This window comes from Lissotriton vulgaris, chromosome 1_1 (assembly GCF_964263255.1).
Source record: "Lissotriton vulgaris chromosome 1_1, aLisVul1.2, whole genome shotgun sequence".
NCBI classification, from domain to species: Eukaryota; Metazoa; Chordata; class Amphibia; order Caudata; family Salamandridae; genus Lissotriton; species Lissotriton vulgaris.
The window spans coordinates 400,108,511-400,131,034 of NC_141685.1; the positions used below are offsets into that span (position 1 = coordinate 400,108,511).

Sequence of the window (22,524 nt, forward strand, 5' to 3'; positions counted from 1 at the left end):
TCAGTTTGCCACACCATGATTAGAGCGGATATCTGACTTCACACACCATACCAAACTCCTTAAAAATAGAACAATCTAAGACCATATATTCTAAATTGTCCATGGTAACCAAAGAGAACCGGAGCTCCTTGCAGCCTCACCAGGGGTGTGAAGGGCTACTCCATAAATTGTACAATACCAAAACAAAACAATGGAGGATGTCTCCTCCCCAACCCAAGATTGTATTACTCACTGTCAGATTGCAGCCTGAACTGCAAGCTCAGGAGAACTTATTTCCTGTGGTTTTAAGGATTGCCCTGTAGAACTTTTCTCACCCCCACAACAACACTGCATAGTCCAGCGTCCAGGTTGTCTAGAGGAGTGCACCACCTGTGGCATGCCAAGGTCTCAACAACGTTTCCCAGACTTAATACAAAATCAGTGGAAGAGTCCAACGCATGCCATTGTTTGTCATGGAACAGGTGAAAAAAATAAATGGAAAATGTAGATAGTAATGATTATCTGATTCCTTTAAGAAATAATATATACACACACATGCATACATTTAATTGCGCGGAGTGTATCATGGCTCTTATTACCATTTGTGAATGTGGGTAGTGGCCATGAATCTTCTTAACAGTAGTAGAAATAGCATATTACAGTTTGTACATTTGCATATGGTTGAAAGCATGGCAATTATTCATGCATACTTGTTTTAAAAGACTATTTAACCAAAACCAGGAGTCAAGGGGTTAAACGTGCTGTGACTTAAAGTTGCACTGAAGAAGCCTTGTGACTATAAACAGAGTTGTTTACCTGTGTAAAGCAATTGTAACATGCCATCTGTGAAGCATTGAACATATTTTTCTCTTTTCACTGTTTTATAGTAAAAATGTGTGACTGTGAATCTAATGATACAATGTTCTACCTTCGATGGCTTACAGTTTAATACATTTCTATAAACTGGCACCAAAGTTATTGACTTTGCCCCTCCTTTATACAATCTAATTGAAACTTGAAAGACCTGTATGAACTTGTCTTGCTAACTGCCTGCTTAGTTTCATGCTTCTTCATTAGATGGCATCATAGTTCTTAGTAAAGGAACACGTTTTACCCGTCTGTGTACTCCCCTTGAGGGATTTACATGAAACTAAAAAACAAGCATTTGCAATGCAATAGGTCTCGCATTAGGAAAGTGTGAGCTATTGGTATTGTAAATGACACATTTTTTTAATATGTGTTGGCTTTGAAAATATATACATTAATAGCATTGTTATTCACCAAGCCAATAGCTTACACTTTCCTAATGCGAGCCCTATTGGCTATGTCAATGCTTGTTGGTAGCAAGCAAGGACAATGCTGTTGTGGTGCTGAGTGTTGATGTGGTGGTGTCCCCGAGTGTTGATGTGGTGGTGTCCCCGAGTGTTGTGGTGGTGTCCCCGAGTGTTGTGGTGGTGTCCCCGAGTGTTGTGGTGGTGTCCCCGAGTGTTGTGGTGGTGTCCCCGAGTGTTGTGGTGGTGCCCCTGAGTGATGTGGTGGTGCCCCTGAGTGATGTGGTGGTGCCCCTGAGTGGTGTGGTTGAGTGATGTGGTGGTGCCCCTGAGTGATGTGGTGGTGCCCCTGAGTGATGTGGTGGTGCCCCTGAGTGATGTGGTGGTGCCCCTGAGTGGTGTGGTGGTGCCCCTGAGTGGTGTGGTTGAGTGATGTGGTGGTGCCCCTGAGTGATGTGGTGGTGCCCCTGAGTGATGTGGTGGTGCCCCTGAGTGATGTGGTGGTGCCCCTGAGTGATGTGGTGGTGCCCCTGAGTGATGTGGTGGTGCCCCTGAGTGGTGTGGTTGAGTGATGTGGTGGTGCCCCTGAGTGCTGTGGTGGTGTCCCTGAGTGATGTGGTGTTGCCCCTGAGTGGTGCCCCTGAGTGATGTGGTGGTGCCCCTGAGTGATGTGGTGGTGCCCCTGAGTGATGTGGTGGTGCCCCTGAGTGGTGTGGTGGTGCCCCTGAGTGGTGTGGTGGTGCCCCTGAGTGGTGTGGTGGTGCCCCTGAGTGGTGCCCCTGAGTGATGTGGTGGTGCCCCTGAGTGATGTGGTGGTGCCCCTGAGTGATGTGGTGGTGCCCCTGAGTGATGTGGTGGTGCCCCTGAGTGATGTGGTGGTGCCCCTGAGTGGTGTGGTGGTGCCCCTGAGTGGTGTGGTGGTGCCCCTGAGTGGTGTGGTGGTGCCCCTGAGTGGTGCCCCTGAGTGATGTGGTGGTGCCCCTGAGTGATGTGGTGGTGCCCCTGAGTGATGTGGTGGTGCCCCTGAGTGATGTGGTGGTGCCCCTGAGTGATGTGGTGGTGCCCCTGAGTGATGTGGTGGTGCCCCTGAGTGATGTGGTGGTGCCCCTGAGTGATGTGGTGCCCTTGAGTGGTGTGGTGGTGTGCCCTTGAGTGGTGTGGTGGTGTTCCTGAGTGATGTGGTGGTGTTCCCAGAGTGATGTGGTGGTGTTCCCAGAGTGATGTGGTGGTGTTCCCAGAGTGATGTGGTGGTGTTCCCAGAGTGATGTGGTGGTGTTCCCAGAGTGGTGTGGTGGTGTTCCCAGAGTGGTGTGGTGGTGTCCCCGAGTGATGTGGTGATGCCCCTGAGCAGATACGTTTTTGCTTTCTGTAAAGAACTATTGCTGTGCAAACAGTAAACATGCTGCCGACATTATTTACTTATGACTGTTAGCTGTAGGGAAACAGATCAAAGGAGTTTAAAAAGGTATCAATTTCTTTGTTCAAATAGCAGTGTTAATTCTGTTGCCTAACCTTTTATACAGTTTACTGGCTCTGGCACCACGGATTGTGTCCTTGCACTTGATTAGATACGTAATCTTATTACAGACGACCAATAAAAACTGTTATGGAAATTTTAGACAGGTTTTATGTACGGATAAGGCTTCCATTCATATAAGGACATTTCCAAATATGTTTCTTTTTGAAGTTTTATGTGGCGCGACTAGGCCAAGGAACCTGTCAGTAGAGTGCTGTACAACAACACATCCGGGCCAGTAGTACCGAGTGAGAAACATTCTCCTTGCACAGAGATGAAGTAATGGAGAACATGTGAATAAAGTACGTTTTGTCATCAAATATGATAGATATGCAAAAAACTATTATTTCTGCAGTAAGTAAAGCAAACAAGCATTGGAAATGCAATAGGTCTCGCATCATTAGAGTTAGTGCTTTTAGAATTGTTTATGGGTTTTTTTTGTAAATGTTTAGCATTTTTGTTTCCTGTAGCCAATGCTAAAGAATTACAAATAAAAAAAGCCATAAACATTTCTAAAAGCTCTAACTGAAATGGTCTGAGACCTATTGCACTGTGTGAGGGTGAGTGAGGGTGAGGGTGAGTGAGGGTGAGGGTGAGTGAGGGTGAGGGTGAGTGAGGGTGAGGAGTTGAGGGTGAGTGAGGGTGAGGGGTTGAGGGTGAGGTGTTGAGGGTGAGTGAGGGTGAGGTGTTGAGGGTGAGTGAGGGGTTGAGGGTGAGTGAGGGGTTGAGGGTGAGTGAGGGTGCGTTAGGGTGAGGGGTTGAGGGTGAGTGAGGGGTTGAGGGTGAGGGGTTGAGGGTGAGTGAGGGGTTGAGGGTGAGGGGTTGAGGGTGAGGGGTTGAGGGTGAGTGAGGGAGGGTGAGGAGTTGAGGGTGAGTGAGGGTGAGGGGTTGAGGGTGAGTGAGGGTGAGGTGTTGAGGGTGAGTAAGGGTGAGGGTGAGTGAGGGGTTGAGGGTGAGTGAGGGTGAGGGTGCGTGAGGGTGCGTTAGGGTGAGGGGTTGAGGGTGAGTGAGGGTGAGGGGTTGAGGGTGAGTGAGGGTGAGGGGTTGAGGGTGAGTGAGGGGTTGAGGGTGAGGGGTTGAGGGTGAGTGAGGGTGAGGGTGAGTGAGGGGTTGAGGTTGAGGGTGAGGGGTTGAGGGTGAGTGAGGTGTTGAGGTTGAGTGAGGGTGAGTTAGGGTGAGGGGTTGAGGGTGAGTGAGGGTGAGGGGTTGAGGGTGAGGGGTTGAGTGAGAGTGAGGGTGAGTGAGGGGTTGAGGGTGAGTGAGGGGTTGAGGGTGGGTGAGGGTGAGTGAGGGTGAGGGGTTGAGGGTGAGTGAGGGTGAGGGGTTGAGGGTGGTGAGGGTGAGGGTGAGTGAGGGTGAGGTGTTGAGGGTGAGGTGTTGAGGGTGAGTGAGGGTGAGGGGTTGAGGGTGAGTGAGGGTGAGGGGTTGAGGGTGAGTGAGGGTGAGGGGTTGAGGGTGAGTGAGGGTGAGGGGTTGAGGGTGAGTGAGGGTGAGGGGTTGAGGGTGAGTGAGGGGTTGAGGGTGAGTGAGGGTGAGGGGGTGAGGGGTTGAGGGTGAGTGAGGGTGAGGGTGAGGGGTTGAGGGTGAGGGGTTGAGGGTGAGTGAGGGTGAGGGGTTGAGGGTGAGTGAATTTGTGTTGCACAGTGACATGCACAAATTAAAACCGAAGAGTCAGCTGGAGTTTCTTTAATAAATCAAGGATGACTACAATAAACCAGAATTAACAAAAGCAACAGATCTGCCTTTTGTAAAGAGGCTGCATGGAAATACCTTCACTTATGCACACAAAGAGGCCGACATGCGCAAAGTCAACCCACATACAGGTGTCCATGCACACAGACAACACAAGGGGCGCACACACCTGCATAAATGCCATGTGGCCCCTCGTCATGTGACATCTTCAGTCAGTCCTTATTTCTTGGACGACCGCATTACTTGTGCTGTGATTTAAAAAATTGTACTTGTGAACTTAAAGCAAAAACCTTAAAAGAAAGAAGGCACCTTGTATGGTATAAATACAAGTGGTAGAAGGCATCACAGATGATACAAACTACTTCGGAGCGGAGACATGAGGAACTGCCCACATGACCGGGAGGAAATGGAGCAAAAACAAACGGCTTATCTAGCGAAAAACAGTTCGTGTTTTCTGCTTTGCAATCCCCATGCAGTAAATAAAAGTCGTTCCATCTTTGAAACTGCAGTAAATTGCCGAAATGCGACAGCTTAGATTGATAACACCAATTGCAATACACATGTCTTTATAGTTAAATAAAAAAAGCAGAGCCCTACCAAGAAAACATTTAACTATAGTAAAAGACAAGACGGAGGGAAGAGAGAGAAGGGGAGGGGGGAGGAGAAATGCGACACGGCGGGCAGGGGAGGGGGCGGAGCGGGGAGTGGGAACAGACGGAGGGAAAGCAGATAAGGGGAGGGGGAGGAGAAATGCGACACAGCGGGCAGGGGAGGGGGCGGAGCGGGGGCCTGGAGTGCGGCTGAGGGAACTGATGTGCACGCGCTTTTAAGCTCAATGCGCATGCGCATTGAGCTTAAAAGTCACGGGCACTGCAAGGAATCACCACGATTCCTTGCAAGTTGGATAAAGAGTGGATAAGCCCCCATAGTCTCGCTTGCTCGATGCGCATGCGCATCGACAGGCGAGACCTAAAAAAGCATTACAAATTCTAGATTCTTCTCAAAGAGATGTCACCTTGTATTGTTCATGAAGCGTTCTAAGGAGGTTTACAATCGGAGATTTAAGAGATTTTTATAGCAAGATGGAAAAGGTTATCATATGGCTATTGCTGGCTAACCTATATAATATATTTAATAACATTGGTAATGCCTGTTATCGGAGCCCTGCCTTGGAATGCAGTGAATGGCATCTGCTACAAATGCTGTGAATATGTGCCTCTGTTGGCGTCACTAGTGGCCTGCATTCACCCATCACACGTGTCCTCTGCATGGTACCACTGCTCAGAAATGAGATATTCTAATGTCCTCGTGTCAGAAGTGTCTGGTTTTCTTCTGTAACCTTTCAATCTGTCAGGGCTGGAGATCTCTTTTAAAGCACCCTCCGAGTCGCTCCCTGTCCTCATCTGCTAGGGCCAGGGGCGGCTGTTGGTTTTTTGGCCTAACGCAGGTTGCTAAACAAGTTAATCAGATCAAGGAGATGGAGGAGAGCCGCTGAAAGAGGTCCCCAACTGTCAGGCTGCAGTAGTTGTGAAAAACGTAATTCAATTAAGTTTTCTCCTCTAAACTAATTAGGCGGCAATCTGCTGCTGTTCTTGCAGCCCAGAATCGGGCAGGATGGCGAGGTGAGGGGCAGGAGTAGAGGGAGGTAAGGGCAACGGCTGGTCGAGGGATATTGTAGACCGAGGAGTGCGGGAGTGGGAAAAGAGGGAAAAAGGAGGGGGGAAGAAAGGGAAAGCAGAAGCAACAAAGAGAGGGCGTAAGAAAGGGGAAACGAAATTAGGAAAGAGACTGGAACGAAAAAGGCAAAGAAGGTCAGCATTGAAAAATGCACCTGTAGAAGCAATGAAATTAGAAAGGAAGAGGCAATGAAAGAAACGAAGGTGAGAGAGAACGACAAAGATAATAAAGAGGAAACCCATCACAAAAAGAAAAGCAACTGAATTACATGCTGAATGAAAAACGTTAACCAAGAAAAAGAAAGAAGGAAATACATGTTTAAATAAGGAAGGGTTAAACGATCAAGGAATAACGAAATGGTAAAGTGTAACATGTAAGAAATATAAAATGTAAGGCAAGGAGGAAGGGAGCTAGGCAGCGGAAAGGAAGTAAATGCAAGATATGGAAGAAAGGTAATAAGGCGGGGGAGCGCATTCCTTTGTGTGAGTTCGAAGTACGTGCACTTTAAGTTAAGCAAATTCCGTAGCCGAGGCAGGAAAGCGACAAATAGTGGTGTGACGTGGCTGGTGGGGCGGGGGAGCGGAAGGGATTGCTTTGAAAGCAGGGCAGCGAGCGAGTGGGAGGGAACGAGCACATTCCAATGAAGTCTGGTGGGAGGGGGAGCAGGCATATGGGGTGTGAGTGAGGCCAAGCGCGCGCCTGGCGAAGCTTCACGCTCCAGTAGACAACATGCATTGTGAGAAATCCGCTTGTTCAAGAGAGTTTGTTTAAACCCAATAGTTCAAAGCTATAAATAGCTCGACCTAACCATACGTTAGCTGAACACGCATTGTTGAGATCTGCGGAAAAAAAAGTGGCAAAATTATTAGCAAATAATTTTCACCCACTCCTTTTAGCTTTATCCCCTTGTCAGATGAACCCAAAGAATCCCACTTTGTGTTATAATTGCTAAAAGCATGCCAAATTACATTCATATTTATTTAACAGTAAGTTATTAGCATATGAATGCATTTTTCCTCTCCCTGTTAACTTTGGACCCACATCCCATGTGGATCTGCACATAATGTGAATACAGATACATGCCATAAAGAAAAGCTGTCTCTGTTATTTGTGAAATAATCCTTTTTGACTCTACCTTTAACTGTGCCCCCTTGATGGATCTTCACAAATGTAAAAATGTTTAGAGGAAGTAAAACGTGCTACCTATTTGCCAAATTTTGTGTAAGTTTGTTGAACAGTTCTAAAGTGACGGCAAATCAAAAAATGCTCTTTCAACTATCCATCTATGTCTATCTTTTTATTCATTAAAAGGTCACCCACATTTTTAGGTCGAGCCTAGCGCAGCGCGCATGCGCTGCTCAATGAGATGACGTTTTGGAATCGGTCTGCACTTTCCTAACATTTGTGTTTGTGGTGGCATCTACCTTGCGGGAACGAGCAGCGGCGCGCAGGGGCCATCTGTTCCTAATTAGCGTGGCTGTGCACGCTTGTTTACGTTTCTCCACTCTCTAACCCCTACCTGTCTCACCCTCCCTCTCAGGTGCCTTGTTTCCAGCTCTGGGCCCTCGCCCTTTGACAGGAAAGCACATTTTTTTTTTGTCATTAAGCGACCCAGAAGCAAAGGTCCCTAGCAATTCTGTTCTACAATCTCCTCTCCTCACAATCAATGCCAATCTAACGGGAGTCGGGACTTCTGTATATTTCACTGTGATCTCCCACTGACGCAAGTGTCAGACAATTGTATGCTATTAAGTCAAAGCATTATTTAGAAGCGTGGACGCCCTGGGGGTTTCAGGTATGCGAGCTGTTTCAGGCTGGCAGAGGGCCCATGTCCCATTCCAAGCATGGCGCAAGAAAGCCAGGGCTGTCCGTCTGCAATGGCGGTCACGAGGCATCTGTGGTTAAGGACCTTGAATTATTATTACTGTCCGAAGTGTATGCCGTAAATCTTCCTAAACAATGCCGCTTTGAATATCTGGAATGTCGCTGCCTGACATGTGGCTTTGCCGGATTGTGTGACTGTATCATTTTCAATTTCAAGAAGTCTTTATTCGATTATTCATCATAAGACATGCTAACATGCCATAATATAACACAATTCATACAAGGTTAGCAATATGTTAAGAAAATAATTTAGTGAAAAGTTAAAAAACACGATCTAACACAGAATTAAATCACTTATATTTGACTTCATTTGTAAGAATAAAAAGGGTTCAAAAAAGTTTAAAACAGCAATCCATATACACACCCCATCTATGCGAGTGTGTTTTCTTTTGGGAGTCATAGATCAAAACATCCTGAGAGTACACGACATCAAAGTGCTTATGACAGATTAATTAGTCGAGACCGTAAGGTCCATGCCCAACCAAGAAATTTAGCAACCCCAACAACAATCACAGTAGACGTATCTGATCTTAAAATTCTACTAGCTTCTGATGCTGAGAGGGTGCCCAGATTTCTACAGACCGGGCGTAACCACTTAGATCTAGGAGCACCATATAGGGGGCATACAAAGAGGAAGTGACTAACACTTTCGCCCAATACCGGTGCACAATGGGCATTGATCTGATCCACCCTTGCCCCAAATTTTAGTGAAGGCCCTCAATGGTAGTGTCCCAGTTCTCAGTTGGTGGAATAATTTTCGATCCAGTGGTTTAGAAATAAAGTCCCAATACATTTCTAGGGACGAGACATCCTTCAGCAGAACGAATGCAGATGTGAGCGAGCTGGACGCTATTTGAGAATGCCTTCTACCTATGACCCAATCCCAATATCGATCCTTCAACTCCTTTTTAGAAGGAAAGACAGCTGAAACTGGGTTAAGCCATAGTTATGTCCAATAGGTCGGAGCAAACACGCTGAGCCTGAACGGGGGAACTGACGGACAGAATTGACTGAGGCGAAAGCCAGAAACTAACACAAGACTGTGAAGTGGATTTCAATGAACATATTACAGTGGATATCAAAACAGAAGACCCCCGTAGAACCCCTATGCGGGTTGGAAATATCACCGCATATTAATTAAAAAGAAAACGGAATTGAAAATAGCCTTGAAAAAGTCGTTGGGTTATACTCCCGGTCACGACGAAACACGTGTCGGCTGTGTGGAGAACTTGCAACATTCAAGAATAAATTGAATACCTGTATTATCAAGGACTACGTATTGCAATTGTGTCTAACTGGTGGCAACACCTATATACTACTATACTTTGATATACGTGTGCTAAGGAGTTTGTTTTTGGGTTAAGCCATAGTTCGTCAAGCCCCATTGCACTAAGGGTAGATCTTATTTCTTTAAACCACCCTATTTTACCAGAGCCCAAAAGGTCCCTAACTTCAGAGCAAGCTTTAGCGTAAAGGAAAAGCTCAGGCGTTGTCCAGAGACGCCTCCAAAACGCTAGGGGGCGAAATCTTGCTAGGTCCTCCACTGGTTGGCACCCTAGGTCATATAGAAGTGGGATGCGCGGTGCTGATTGCGGAAGACCTGTGGCTACCCTAAGAAATTTATTTTGAGCCACTTTGAGCGAATCAAGATTAGAATAGCCCCAAAGCTCAGCCCCATATAATACTGAGGGCAGAACCTTTGTGCCATAGATTTTAACCGCATGCGCGCTAGCGGGTTTTCCCGCTGTGCGCTGAAATTTGAAAATCGCGGCTTTTGTGACAAAGCCAGCTCGTCATGCGCGCAGCACAGGTAACGCCCAGGACGAGCTGGCTTTGTCATCCGCATCGAAGGGGTTAATAAGAGGTAATATGGGGCGAGTGTGGATCTTTTATGCTCCTTGAGGAGGGCTCATCCTAGTTGGGCATGTTTAAGAGCCAGTAACTCAACCTGCGGTGTCCAGCTAAGATTTTCACTCAATGTGACTCCCAGGTAGGTAAATAACTTAGCCTGCTCAAGGGAGATACCACCTAGAGTGACCTTGGATCATTTTCATATAAACAATGTCCTTTCAGTTCCAAAGGGCTCGGGCTAAAGAGCTGGCAGAAACGAGGCACCGTCCATCATCTTCAAAGTGCGTTTGATTCCCTGTATTTTTTAAGCCACAAACAAGTGTTTCTTTTGTCAGTACATTTTTCTTTGGCATTATTTATTACTCCGCACACCCGTGTTTTTCGCACAGCTATGTTTGAATAGCAGTTCACTTAAGTTTCCAAAATTCACACAGTCGGGAACATGTCGAGCAGGGGTAATGCAATTAATGCATGCCATTTCAACACTATTAAGGAAGGAACTTTGAAATATAAGGCCTGTAGTTCCTTATAAGTGTGTATTTAAAAACAATGTGAAAATAATATCATATCCATACTAAGATAAACCTTTTTGTATTTTTTTTTTGTTTGTCTTTTTGTATCTTTTTGGGTTTTTTCTAAAGCAAATTTTACTAATATTCAAGGCGATTGCTGTTTTAATAATGCATCTACATCATTTGCACAGTGTCACAAAATATAAATTAGTATCATGAACTGGTGATCGGGTGAGGGTTCTGTCTAGCCATAATGAGTATTATGTTGTGCCTGCTACAGGGTGTAGTGTAGAACAGTTATTTAACCTTTTAATATCTGTTGATCCCCACTTAATCAATACTGGGATCCTTGAGCAGGTCCATTGACCACAGGTTGAGAACTGCTGGTGTAGAATGTTACCATTGTGTTTGCAGGGCCTAGAACATTTTGTACTGTATTATGGCTCTACAGGTTGCATTTAGTAAAAAAAAATGCATGCAGTATATAGATGGCAAGAGTATAACACTTAACAGGGTTATGTTTCCAATCAAAAATTTGATTTTTATATTTAGCATATTTTTCTTAATATTACATTCTACTTATTCAAATATGTATTTATGAAATTATTTTAAATCAGAGCTGAATTAAGGTGTGCTGGAGTACTGAAGATGCAAACGTACATAATTGGATGTAAAGGAGAGGAACAAACCATAATAAAGCGTCTTTTAGTGTAGCTTGCTGAACGATTTCAGCTGAAATTCTCTCAATTAGTTTGTAGTTCGTTGTAAAAGGTGGGCAATAATCGAGCATGTGAAGTCTTCATTCAAGGTTATTCATTCCACGTTGCTCTTCTCAAGTTGGGATGAAATCCTGATTCGGCTGGTAACAGTAAGTGTAGTTGAAATAAGTTTACAATTTTGTGAGAATAGCTGCACCTTTGAGATTTTCATTGGACACTTTTCGCCTGTGAAAAGCAGGCCCAATTTATCTTGGGGGAAAAGTGCTTAAAATGTGGGAAGAAACTAAGAAAATCTGTGTGCAAATACTAATGTCTTAGCTTATTTCGCCACCTGCACTTAAAAACTTGTAATGGCGCACTAATCATCCTTTTGAGGACTCTAATGATTCATAGTCTCTTACCTTCATTCAAAAGCTAGCTTTGTCTAGGTTCAGCTCTTAAAATTACACAGGCTGCTCATATAGCAGGCCTCTGTCTGGATTCAATCTTAAGCCACATCAGCCACTCCAAATCTGCCTTTACGATTCTACTTACTTGGACTTACCATTTTGCATCCCTTTTTAGGTCGAGCTTGCGCTGTTGCGATCTCTTGTATGTAGTTGTGGGGCTGACTACTCCTCCGCTTTTGGATTGGCTTTTGTGTGTGTATTGTAAAAATCGTGCCATGCAAATGGCGGGTTCATGTCCCACCTTTTTTCAAAAGATAACTCCCACTGAGTATTGCAGCGGCCTCGCCTTTGGGACCTTTTAAGTGTTTAGCCATGCAATGGTTGATGTTGTTGCACCAAGTATATTGTGCTGGATAACTGAATACTTATAAGGTCCCAAAAGCGAGACCTATTGGCTATGCCAATATTTGTTTTTTGTAAGACTTAATTTCTCAAAGAACTACTGGAAGGTTTTAGACTAACCATTCAAAGACAGTCCTCTGGTTAACATTCTACTTTCATAGATTTGGTGTCATTTCATTCAGCTTTTTTTCTGTAGCAGAAAGCAAAGTACCCTCTAGTCTAGACTGCAGCTTTTTTGAGCACTCCTCCACATTGTTACAGCAACTGGTGAGATCTGCTTGAAACTTTTCAAGCCAATTCTAAACGAAAACTTATTTTTTGGAGCGTTTTGTTCAGCTTCATCACACAATACAAAAGTTAATAGCAAAACATTTTTTTTTATTTCATTGGAAAATTCTAAGCTGCATACTTGTCTGTCAGACACAGATGCAATAACCTTTACTTGGTTGGTTCAAAAGAGAAGAAAGATGGATCCAAGCCACTGGCAGCCGGCATGACTCACGGGTGGGAGGGGGCGGTGGGTAGCGCAATTGACAACAAACCACATTTTTACAAAATTACAACACTTATCTTGCTGCGGGTCCCATTGCCGCCTCTCTGCTCCTTGCGCCTGCTCTTGTCGTGGGACAGGAAACCAGGCTCCCCTGACCAATCTCAACGCTGCAATACAGCATATTAATTGGTTTTGAGCGTCCTGGTGGGACGCTCAAACAGGGAATGGGAGCCTGGGTTTGTTCTCCATGCAGGCTGTAATGCAGCCTGCATGGAGAATGGGGAAAGTTCTCATGACTGGTTTAGGCGTCCCGAGAGGGCCCACCAAACAGTCATTGCGTACTTAGGAGTGGGCGAACTACTCAGCTCCTGCACTGCTCTTCGAGAGCAGAGCCACCCCACCCACCCACCCGCCCACCAGCAAAGGAAAAAAAGCATAAAATGATAACTAAAAGTTAATATAATTTTATATTTCCTTTCCTTTACACTGCTCAAAGCAGTGGGGTGACGCTCCTCCGCCATAGGGGAGCAGCCGCCACTGCTCTAAACATAAGGCTTTTGTTTAAAATGAGATGCGATTCCTGCTTGGGCATGCAGAGTGCAAATATGTGTGTGGTTGTGTGTATATATTTTAAAAAAAATACTATGGTTAGTTTTCGGTACAGGGCCGTACCTTACATTAAAAAAAAACTCTGAAATTCACTACACAGTTACAATGCAGTTATGGTTGCAAACACTGAGAAAATTACTGAAATTCATAAACTACCCATAACTTGTGTACCCATCATGCACTGCTTATGACCTTACATATGATATCACTTATGTCTTGTTAAATGACATCATTGATGACATCACAAATGTCATCAGTGATGTTATCCTGCCCACGGCTAATCCCTATGCCCACCCAAAAGCAAACAAGGGCGACTCCCAGGCAGTCTGCAGGGGTAAATGGGCCACGAAGGAGGACTCTCACGTGAGACCTACGGGGAGCAAAGAGCACACATTAGGGACCCAAGGGGCCACCACATAAAGCTTCTTCCAGTCCTTACCCTGCACTCTTCTGATTAAAATGACCTCCATTGGCATTGAAAGCACTATCTGAAGGTAAGGGCCTGAGCGGAAGGGACGAGTAGACCAAGGACAGCACAGCCTGAGTTACAGGCACCAGGTTGTGGGTAGTAGGTGATAACAAAATGGGCTTAAGGGCCAGGGATGAGAGCATCATGGGTTCAAAGAGCAATGGGAAGGACATGAGGAACAAATAGGCAAAATGAAGTACAAAGAGCTTAAACCAACGACCCAGGTAGCTGCAAATGAGACCCTACCAGCCCAAACCCTCTACGCTTTCTTCATCGCACTGGAAGTATGCTTTGTTGCGCTATAGTTTTTCCTCCCATGTATGCAACAACTTCTTGGCTTTCTTGATGAAGTGGATATAGTGGTATCGCGGGGAATGTAAAGGTGGACTGCTGTTCTGCCCACAACCTCCCAAAGCCAGTAGGAGCAACGCCCACACGCCTAATCTCACCCTCAGCATTCTTCTCCAGCTGAAAGTTAAGCCATACCTCAGAGCGGGCTCAGAATCCCCTTAACCAGTCCCAGCATTGAGTCCAGTCAAGGGCTCTTAATCACAGACCACCACAATAATTTTCCTTGGTTATGGGATATTTTCCAGCTTTGCTGATTCGCTGTGAGCAAATGACTGCCGCAGCTTTGCCACTGATTTTCACAATGTCAAGTTTATATGCCCACTGACAAAGTAGCCATTAAAATAGCTTGACCCTGACAAAAATAATGTCTCAGGAAATATTAATTTCATAACCCTTGTTTAACCTTTTTCTTTAACATTCCTATTGGCAATACTGAATCATTTTGCCTGCATATATACTTCACAAATGTGAGGCAGTTTTTTTAAACATTTGGATTAACAACCTGCGAAATTCTTAATTTGTTATAAAAAGCAAATAGATGAAGATGTCCTTTTATTTAAAAATATATATATATTTAAGATGATTGGACATGTATTAATTTAAATCCTCTTTAACATATGCTCATGTTGAGCAGTCAAATGTATAATGAACACACATTAAGAGTGATGTAATATGTGAGGTCATAAGCAGTGCATGATAGGGCTGCAATTTATAATTAGTTGACTAAACTATAACCGGTGTTTCTGTATTTTTTAACATTATAACATTAGTGCATGTCTTATTCCAACACTTAACTATAACGCCACTTTAACCTTTGTTTTTACCAATGAATTTCAGATTTTATTTGTTTTAAACCTCATTTAAGGTCTTCGAACCCAGCTTAGCTAAACTTCACTTCTAACCTATGTTTTTTCAAGTGAAAACAATATATGTAAATAATTGTAAGAAATTGGGTTACTGTTGAGGGGGTAAGACAATACTCAGGCAGCAACCACAATCTGTCAGGGTATAATCACAAGCAAACCTCAAATTAACCTGTGCTCAACCCTCTGTTAGCTTGGCACAGAGCTGTCAAACTTAACTCTGAGGCAATGGGTAAATGATTTGTGCAACCCTTCCAACAGTAATAAAATGAAAACACACCACAAAAGGAATACCACGCCAAATTAGGAAAATAGAGTAGATTTTAATAAATCAAGATCAAAACGACAAAAATCCAGTCAGTTGCACCAAAAAGCCCAAAGCGCTATTCTCGGCTACATGGTCGTTCAAGACTGGTAGAAATTCACAAGTTCAGGCCATCCACAATGGCGTGTGGGTGGGATATGCAGACCAGGTAGGTCCTGCTGAAAGTTACCTTCTCACTCCCATGCAAGGTGTCCCATTCACAATGGCAGGGCCACGAGGAGTATGAAGCAACGTGAACGGTCATTGATGTAGCGCGAAGAGCAGGCCTGGTGTTGTGGACGGTCATCTCTGTAGCATAAAGATCGTGTTTTCAAGGGGGGGTGGGCCGGAGCTATGCGGTGGCGATACCAGTGAGCGGTTGGTGTTGTTGCGCAAAGAGTTGGGTTGACTGATCTTTGCGTTGGCGGGCTATGTGAGCACCAAGGTTTCGGTGTCAACGGACTGATTCGCAGACATGAAGAGCCCAAAAACATTTCAGCCTCTCTGAGGCCACACCAAGAGTCTGTGTCCTGAGGGGTACCACTTGAAGGTCAGGGGCTTGATCCAGATGGCTCTAGGTGCTAGTGCCGGTGGTTGTGAGCCTGTTATGTCTCTGTAGCTCTGAACAGGAGACCAGAAGACTAGCTGTTGGAGTCACTAGGAGTTCTGGGTTCAGGCACAGGTCTAGTCCCTCTGACTCGGGTAGTCCAGCAATGCAGTAATCCAGCTGGGCAGCAGTCAAACAGAGTGGCATTCCTTTCGGCAGCACAGCAGTACTTCCTCCTGGCAACGTCTCCATAGTTCCAGAAGTGTACTGAAGAGTTGGTGTCTGAGGTCCCTTATTTATACTTGGTGCCTCCTTTTGAAGTACAATACGCTACTAGAGGGGTATGCAGCCTTTTGTGTGGAAGCAGGACACAGCTTATGTAGTTATATGTAGGGCTGTGCCCAGCGCCACCAGTCTTGTCAGTGATGGCCCATCCAGGCACACCAAAGCTACCTGTTGTGAGTGGCTGTCTGGGGGGAATACTCAAAGCCCAACTGTCAGCTAAACATGTGAGCCACAGACAGGCTGCAGGCACTCAATGGCTAAAGCAGGATAATGCTAAGTTTCTAAAAGTTGCATTTACATTATTGTAATTTAATAATCTGAGTTCACCATACGAGTTTTCTTCATTCCAGTTCCAAAGACACCAAACATGAACTTGTGAACTGTTCCTATTTGGAAATTACAACTCATTAAATGTAATAAGGTAGCTGCAACGTTATCCTGTGGGAGAGGGTAGACCTTGCAATAGTGAAAAATGTATTTAAGAATTTTCCACTATCAAGACATAAACATAAAAGTACATATCCTACATTTTAAATACATTGCCCTCTGCACTGTACAGGGCTTGCCTTAGGGGTGAAGTATCTGTATTAAAAAGGAAGGTTTGGGCCTGGTAAAAGGCTTATTTTGCCAGGTCGAAATGACAGTTTAAAACTGCACACACAGGCTGCAATGTCAGGCCTGAGACATGTTCAAAGGGCTACTTAGGAGGGTTGCACAATAAGTGCTTCAGATCCACTAGTAGCTGTACATTTACAGGCCATTGATACATACAGTACCACCTTACTAGAGACTTAGAAGTAAATTCAAATTTCCATTGGGGATAAACCAATATTACCATGTAAGAAAGTGCCCTCATTTTGCATGGTTGCCCAGACTTTTTGCCAAACTGTTGATGCACTTTGAGTGTGCCCTGGGCTCCTGCCAACCAGGTACCCTGAGCCTTTGTTCTTTTCCTAAAACTGCATTGAGACAAAACCCAGTTGGCACTCTTCAGGCACATGTCCGCCGCTTGTAAATGGTACTACAGGTACCAAGGGCAGAGTGACCAGGGAAGTCCTCTAAGGGCTGCAGCACTTATTGTTCCACCCTTAGAGGCCTTGTACCGTTACACATACTGCCACTGCAGCTGCATATTTTGGTGCAGAACAAAGTGAAGAGTCGACATGGCACACCTCCATATGTGCCATGCCTACAACCCACTGCCCTGGAATAGGTCAGCCAACCCTCTAGCTGAGTGCACAATACCAGTGGTGAGGGTACAGGTGCATAGACCCTGTACCCCTACAGTGTCTAAACCAATTCCTAGACCTTATAAGTGCAGTAATGCCATTAAGAGTATATGGTGCTGGGAGTTTGTCATTACGAACACCACAGCACCATAATGGCTTTACTGAAAACTGGGAAGTTTGGTATCAAACTTCTTAGCACATTAAAACGACACTGATGCCAGTGTAGGATTTAATCAAAAATGCACTCAGAGAGCATCTTAGAGATGCCCCCTGAAAAACGACCTAACTCTAGTGTCCTGGCTGAGTGGCTACTCGCCAGGGTTCTGAAACAGTGCACATCCTGGGATGAGGTGCTTAGCCTCCTCTCCTAGGATGGGCTGGGTCCACGAAGGGGAAGCTTCAAAGGCTTGCCGCCTATGTGAGCTACCCCAGCCATTTGCTGCTTCCAGCAACTGGCCCCCACCGGTTCTGACCCCCCTACTTTTGGGCGGGAGAATCAGCGGGGAAACCAAGTGTGGAAGGGAGGTGGGTCCACCTTTGCCAACCCCACCCCTCAGGTGGGGAGTTGAGGTGAAGCACAACTCTGTCCCCATTTTGCAGGCGGGAGGACCCAGCAAACCAGAGAGGCATTTGCTCCATTCCCACTGGAGGGTGGCATCCTAGGGGGTGGACCCACCCAAAGGAAGAGACCCATTGGTTCCGACCTTTATTTACCTGTAACAACCCTAAATCTAGTATTTAGGGGCAACCTTGAGCCTTGTGTCCTTATACAAGAACCTCCAGAAGAAACGAAGAAGGCCCGAAGAAGCTGTGCTGAACTATTTTTTATTTATTTATTTTATTTATTTGAAAGGTTTGATATATAGCGCTGGCTAAACCCGGAGGTATCAGAGAGCTTTACATGAGTATCAGACCATAGTTGCAGGTTACATCGTTACAAAGGTTACACAGTTATTAGAACATAGCTACATAGGTACAGGTTAGGTCGAGATAAACAATAAGGACATATGCGTAAGGGAAAAATTAGGTATGGAGAGAGGGGGTAGGAGCAATTTAGATTTAAAAAAGTCTATGCTGCATAATGCCTCTGATTACAACTTTAGACCCATATCAAACCTCCCACTCCGAGCCAAAGTTCTAGGGAAATGTGTGCAACAGCAGCTGAGCCTACACATCACGAACTTCCACCTTCTAGATGACTTCCAATCCTGGTTCAGACCTGGACACAGCACTGAAACCACCCTCCTCCACATCTTGAATGACGCTCTCCAAGCCCTCGACCAAGGCAAAACCTGTCTCCTAATCCTCCTAGACTTATCCTCTGCATTCAATACAGTTAACCACACTCCTTGAACGCCTCAAACTCAGGTTGTGTTTGGATGGCACTGTCCTTGAATGGTTTAGGTCCTTCCTCCAAAATTGCTCACAGAGATTTCTCATCAACGATAACCTATCTGCTCCCTCTCTAATCACGGTTGGAGTCCCCAAGGATCAACCTTTTCCCCCACCCTTTTCAATCTTGATCTTGAACGGCTCACAGAGGTGCTACGCACCGCCAATATCTCCTGCCTCATGTACGCTGACGACACACAGATCTACATTAAAATCTCTTCCCCTGAAGACATTCTCTCCCTGAATGAGGCCTAGAAGCTGACTACACTGGCTCACCACCAACCAGCTCACACTTAACGCAAATAAAACTGAGTTTCTTCTAATATCCCCACCAAAAACAAATCCAGACATTAAGGAATGGATCAAGGCTATCACTGCGCTAAACTGCCCTCCTACCATTGTGGACTCTGTGAATCCCTTGGAATAACCCTTGACCGTAGCTTGAACATGCGAGGCCAAATCAACTCGATGGCCAAAACTGCCAGATTTCACCTCAGTTACCTAAGAAGCCTGAAACCCTTCCTTGATACTTCCAACCTGAAAACGGCAATCCAGGCACTAGTCCTTTCCAGACTAGAATATGGATGCTCTACTCTCGCAGAACTTCCCAAGAACTCTCTGACCCCTTTGAAAGCCTGCCGCAACGCCGCCACCAGACTCCTAACTGGCTCAAAGAAATTCAATCACATCTCTCCCCACCTTAAAGCTCTGAACTGGCTTCCTCTTAAGAACAGAATCCAACTTAAACTGGCCTGCATTACTCACAAGGCTCCAACTCCCCTGCATTTCTCGCCCAGAAACATGTGATATCCGGAGAAGCCAGAAACTCCCGATTTGCCAGAGACCTTTTGCTCCAACCATCACGCTTCTGGAGAGAAAAAAAAACTACAATCGGGTCTTCAGGGGCCACTGCAAGAATTTGGAACTCTCTCCTGCCCGCCATCAGAAGACTTCCATCTTTGGCTCGCTTTAAAAAGGAGACCAAAACTTTCCTAATGGGCAAATTCCTCACGTAACCTTCATATTACAATTACCTTAGCGACCTGTTCCACCCTCCACCTTGGCATTATCCATGGTTTTTATGGATGATACCGAACCTGCACTCCTGGGCATCCCACCCACGAGTTGAGACTGCATGCCTCCTTGTATAATGTATCTACCTGTTGTTTTTATCCCAAAGGTATCTGGGACTTTGTACTCCTTGTTTTCCATGCATATTGTATCTACCTATTTTTACCCCACTGTTACCCTCCGCTCCTAAATATTTTGTATATCACCCTCCAATCTTGTAAAGCTCTCTGATACCCTCACGGGTCTGGTTTGCGCTCTATAAAACTTTAAAATAAGTAAGTACCCTGCACCCAGATGCCCCTGCTTTGGGTGCTAACTCTGATCCCCCTTTGCCCCGAGCCTAACACCAGGAGCTTTGTTCCCACAACCTTGTGGCCTGCTCATGAGCAGCCACCAACTGGAGAACCCCTATCCTCCATTGGATAACATTGGGCCTCAGCACTCTGCACCTGGCCACCCTAGTGCTGCTGAGGGTGTTCGGAGAGTGCATGCTTGACTTTGGGGAACCCTGGTTCTAATCCCAGAATACCAACCCCCACAAATAAGTACTGACCTGCAAACCATTAACTTCATTTCCTTCCTTAGGATTGCATTGACTGCTTTTCCTTGAAAATTCTTCTAAGTGTGTAGTTGGTTTGTATTAAACACTGGAAAACTGTAAATGTACTAAATATAAATTACTTACTATATGTCTAAGAAATGTCTCTGTGTGATATCTAGACATATCACACTGATTAGCAAAGGTAACTTAAGAATTAATCTAAAAAGTAATCTGTAAAGTAACTAAAAAGTAATTTTGAACTGTTGACTTACCTATAATTCAACCAACTGAATTTGAACCTGCATTCAACTGTAAATCATTGTGTACGATTTTGCAAAGTATTATTTCACTTACCTGCACCAGGCTTGGCTTGGTTCTAGAAATAAAATAACTAAACAATATTTTTGATACAAACAAATTGGTCTGAGTTCAGTCTTTGAGTTTCTTGCCTGAGTGTGTACAACAAATGCTTAAAACTACCCTCTGATAAAGCCTTACTGCTCCCCCACACTCCCACAAATGGAGGGTAAGGTTCTACCTACTTTTACCTCTGCCTACCTTTGGGATTCTACTGGACTCCGTGCACACTATGCCTCATTTTGGTATAGTACTTACAGAGCCTTCTTCCTATATACCATGTTTAACCCCTTCCACGCTGATGACGAGCTGGGCTCGTCATGGCGTAGCCTTCTCGCACGCGGATGACGAGCCCAGCTCGTCAAGTAACATGCGTTTTAAAAAATCTCAGCGCAGGAGCGGAATTCCGCTAGTGCGCATGAGGTTAAGGAGGGAGCACATGCACTTTAGCACGGGTTAGCAGTAATAGCAAATAAATAAATCCAGTTATTATACTGTCCATTTTAGCAACAGATTGCACATGTTTTTCAACATAGGATACCGATCTAAATTGTACAGATTTACTCTTCACAGCTGGTTCTTTTCTATTTCAAGATTCAAGCACAACACTTGACTTGAGTTCTAATACATCCCCTTTCCCTAAGAGTCCTCAAAAAATGTAGAAGTCTAGCCCAAGAAGGCACAACACTGGAAGTGGTCCTTTATAGTAGGACAATTTAAGTGGGCAGGTCTGTCTAAATGCAAGATAGTTTATTGAGTGGTGAAAGATGACCATCTTCAGCTGACCTTCCCTCCTTCAAGTTGTGAACAACTCTTAAAAGTGGTTGTCCTGCAGGAGCCAGTCTCACTTCTCAGCAAGGAAAGATAACCTACTAATAACTCTGAACCTTCATGTGTCTCTTGTTTTTGCAACTTGACCTTTCTTCTCTTTCTTCTGGCAGCTAGCGCTGGATCTCAGTAGTGTCCGTAAGTAGAAGATAATAGGATTTAATTCCAGCCATTCTATCTGTGAAGTAAATTAAATAGCTCTAAAAAAATCTGAGGGATTTGAAATGTATTTGTACATGTATTAATTAGAAGAAAAAACACACAGCTTAAATTACGTGACAAGTTGTTACTTTAGCAATATGGGTTAAATATTACCGTATAAGACAAATACTTAGACCTTCTTTTGGACAAGGCTTGCAACAGCAATAAAACGTGTTATTTTACATGATACATACAGAGACTGAATCTGGTTCTGCAAGCTTAAGATCCCAGCAAATGTCGAAATGCAGGAGTCCAAATAATGAAAAAGTTCTTCGCTCTCTTATAAAGTACAGCAAGGATAGATTCTTTCAAACTTTTAATTGGCATAACAGAGGATGAAGTGTATGAATTCTCTAGTCTCAATGCCGACCATTTGCCTGCTACTTCCTTTTTTAGATCATTTGTCTCCTCAGGAATCCTTCATTTTCCCTTTGCTATCGTACTGCTTCGAGTATCCCTGCCTCCTGGTACAGAATTAGCTACTGGAACCTACCCATTTGTCCATAGGCCTTCTTTTTAACTGACCTGGCCAGGCTCTAGTCCCACACCCTCCTATTGGATTCTAGAACTGTGATTTCATCCATCACTTTCTCAGTCACAGGAGCCTCCTAGTGTTGGGTTACTTGAGGCTTCCCCATCCCTTCAGTGTGCCTAGATCTTTGCTGCAGCTGCCCCTTATGTTTGTTTTCCCGGGTTCCATCTTTGCTGGTTCATTTTACCTGCATCTTCGTGCCTCTCATGGTGTTTGGGCACCTACCTCTCTTGGGCTGGACCATATGCCCCACTTCTATAACCCTACAGTTCACTGTCAGGCCTCATAGCCCTCACTGTGTCGTCTTCATGTTGTGTCAGGCATGGATGCAAGCCAGGTTAACACCCCCACTGTCGCCAATTGCTGGTTTTGTTGATGATGCAACCATGCTTCAGAAGGCTGTGCTGCACATGTTGCACAGCAGATTGTGGCTCTGGCAGCAGAGTTTCATGACCTCCTGATATGGTCACTGCGCTGTCCCAACAAGTCATTTCCTCGTCTGTCGTGCCCCCATCATCATGTGTTCATGAACTGAGAGTTCCCACAGCAAACTATGGTCT

At 44.9% G+C, this 22,524-nt stretch overlaps 1 protein-coding gene across 1 annotated transcript in view; it reads left to right on the forward strand.

Moving 5' to 3' along the window:
- LRRC42 (leucine rich repeat containing 42) overlaps positions 1–22,524 on the forward strand; it is a 173,592-nt gene that overhangs the window by 6,614 nt on the left and 144,454 nt on the right. The window lies entirely within an intron of this gene.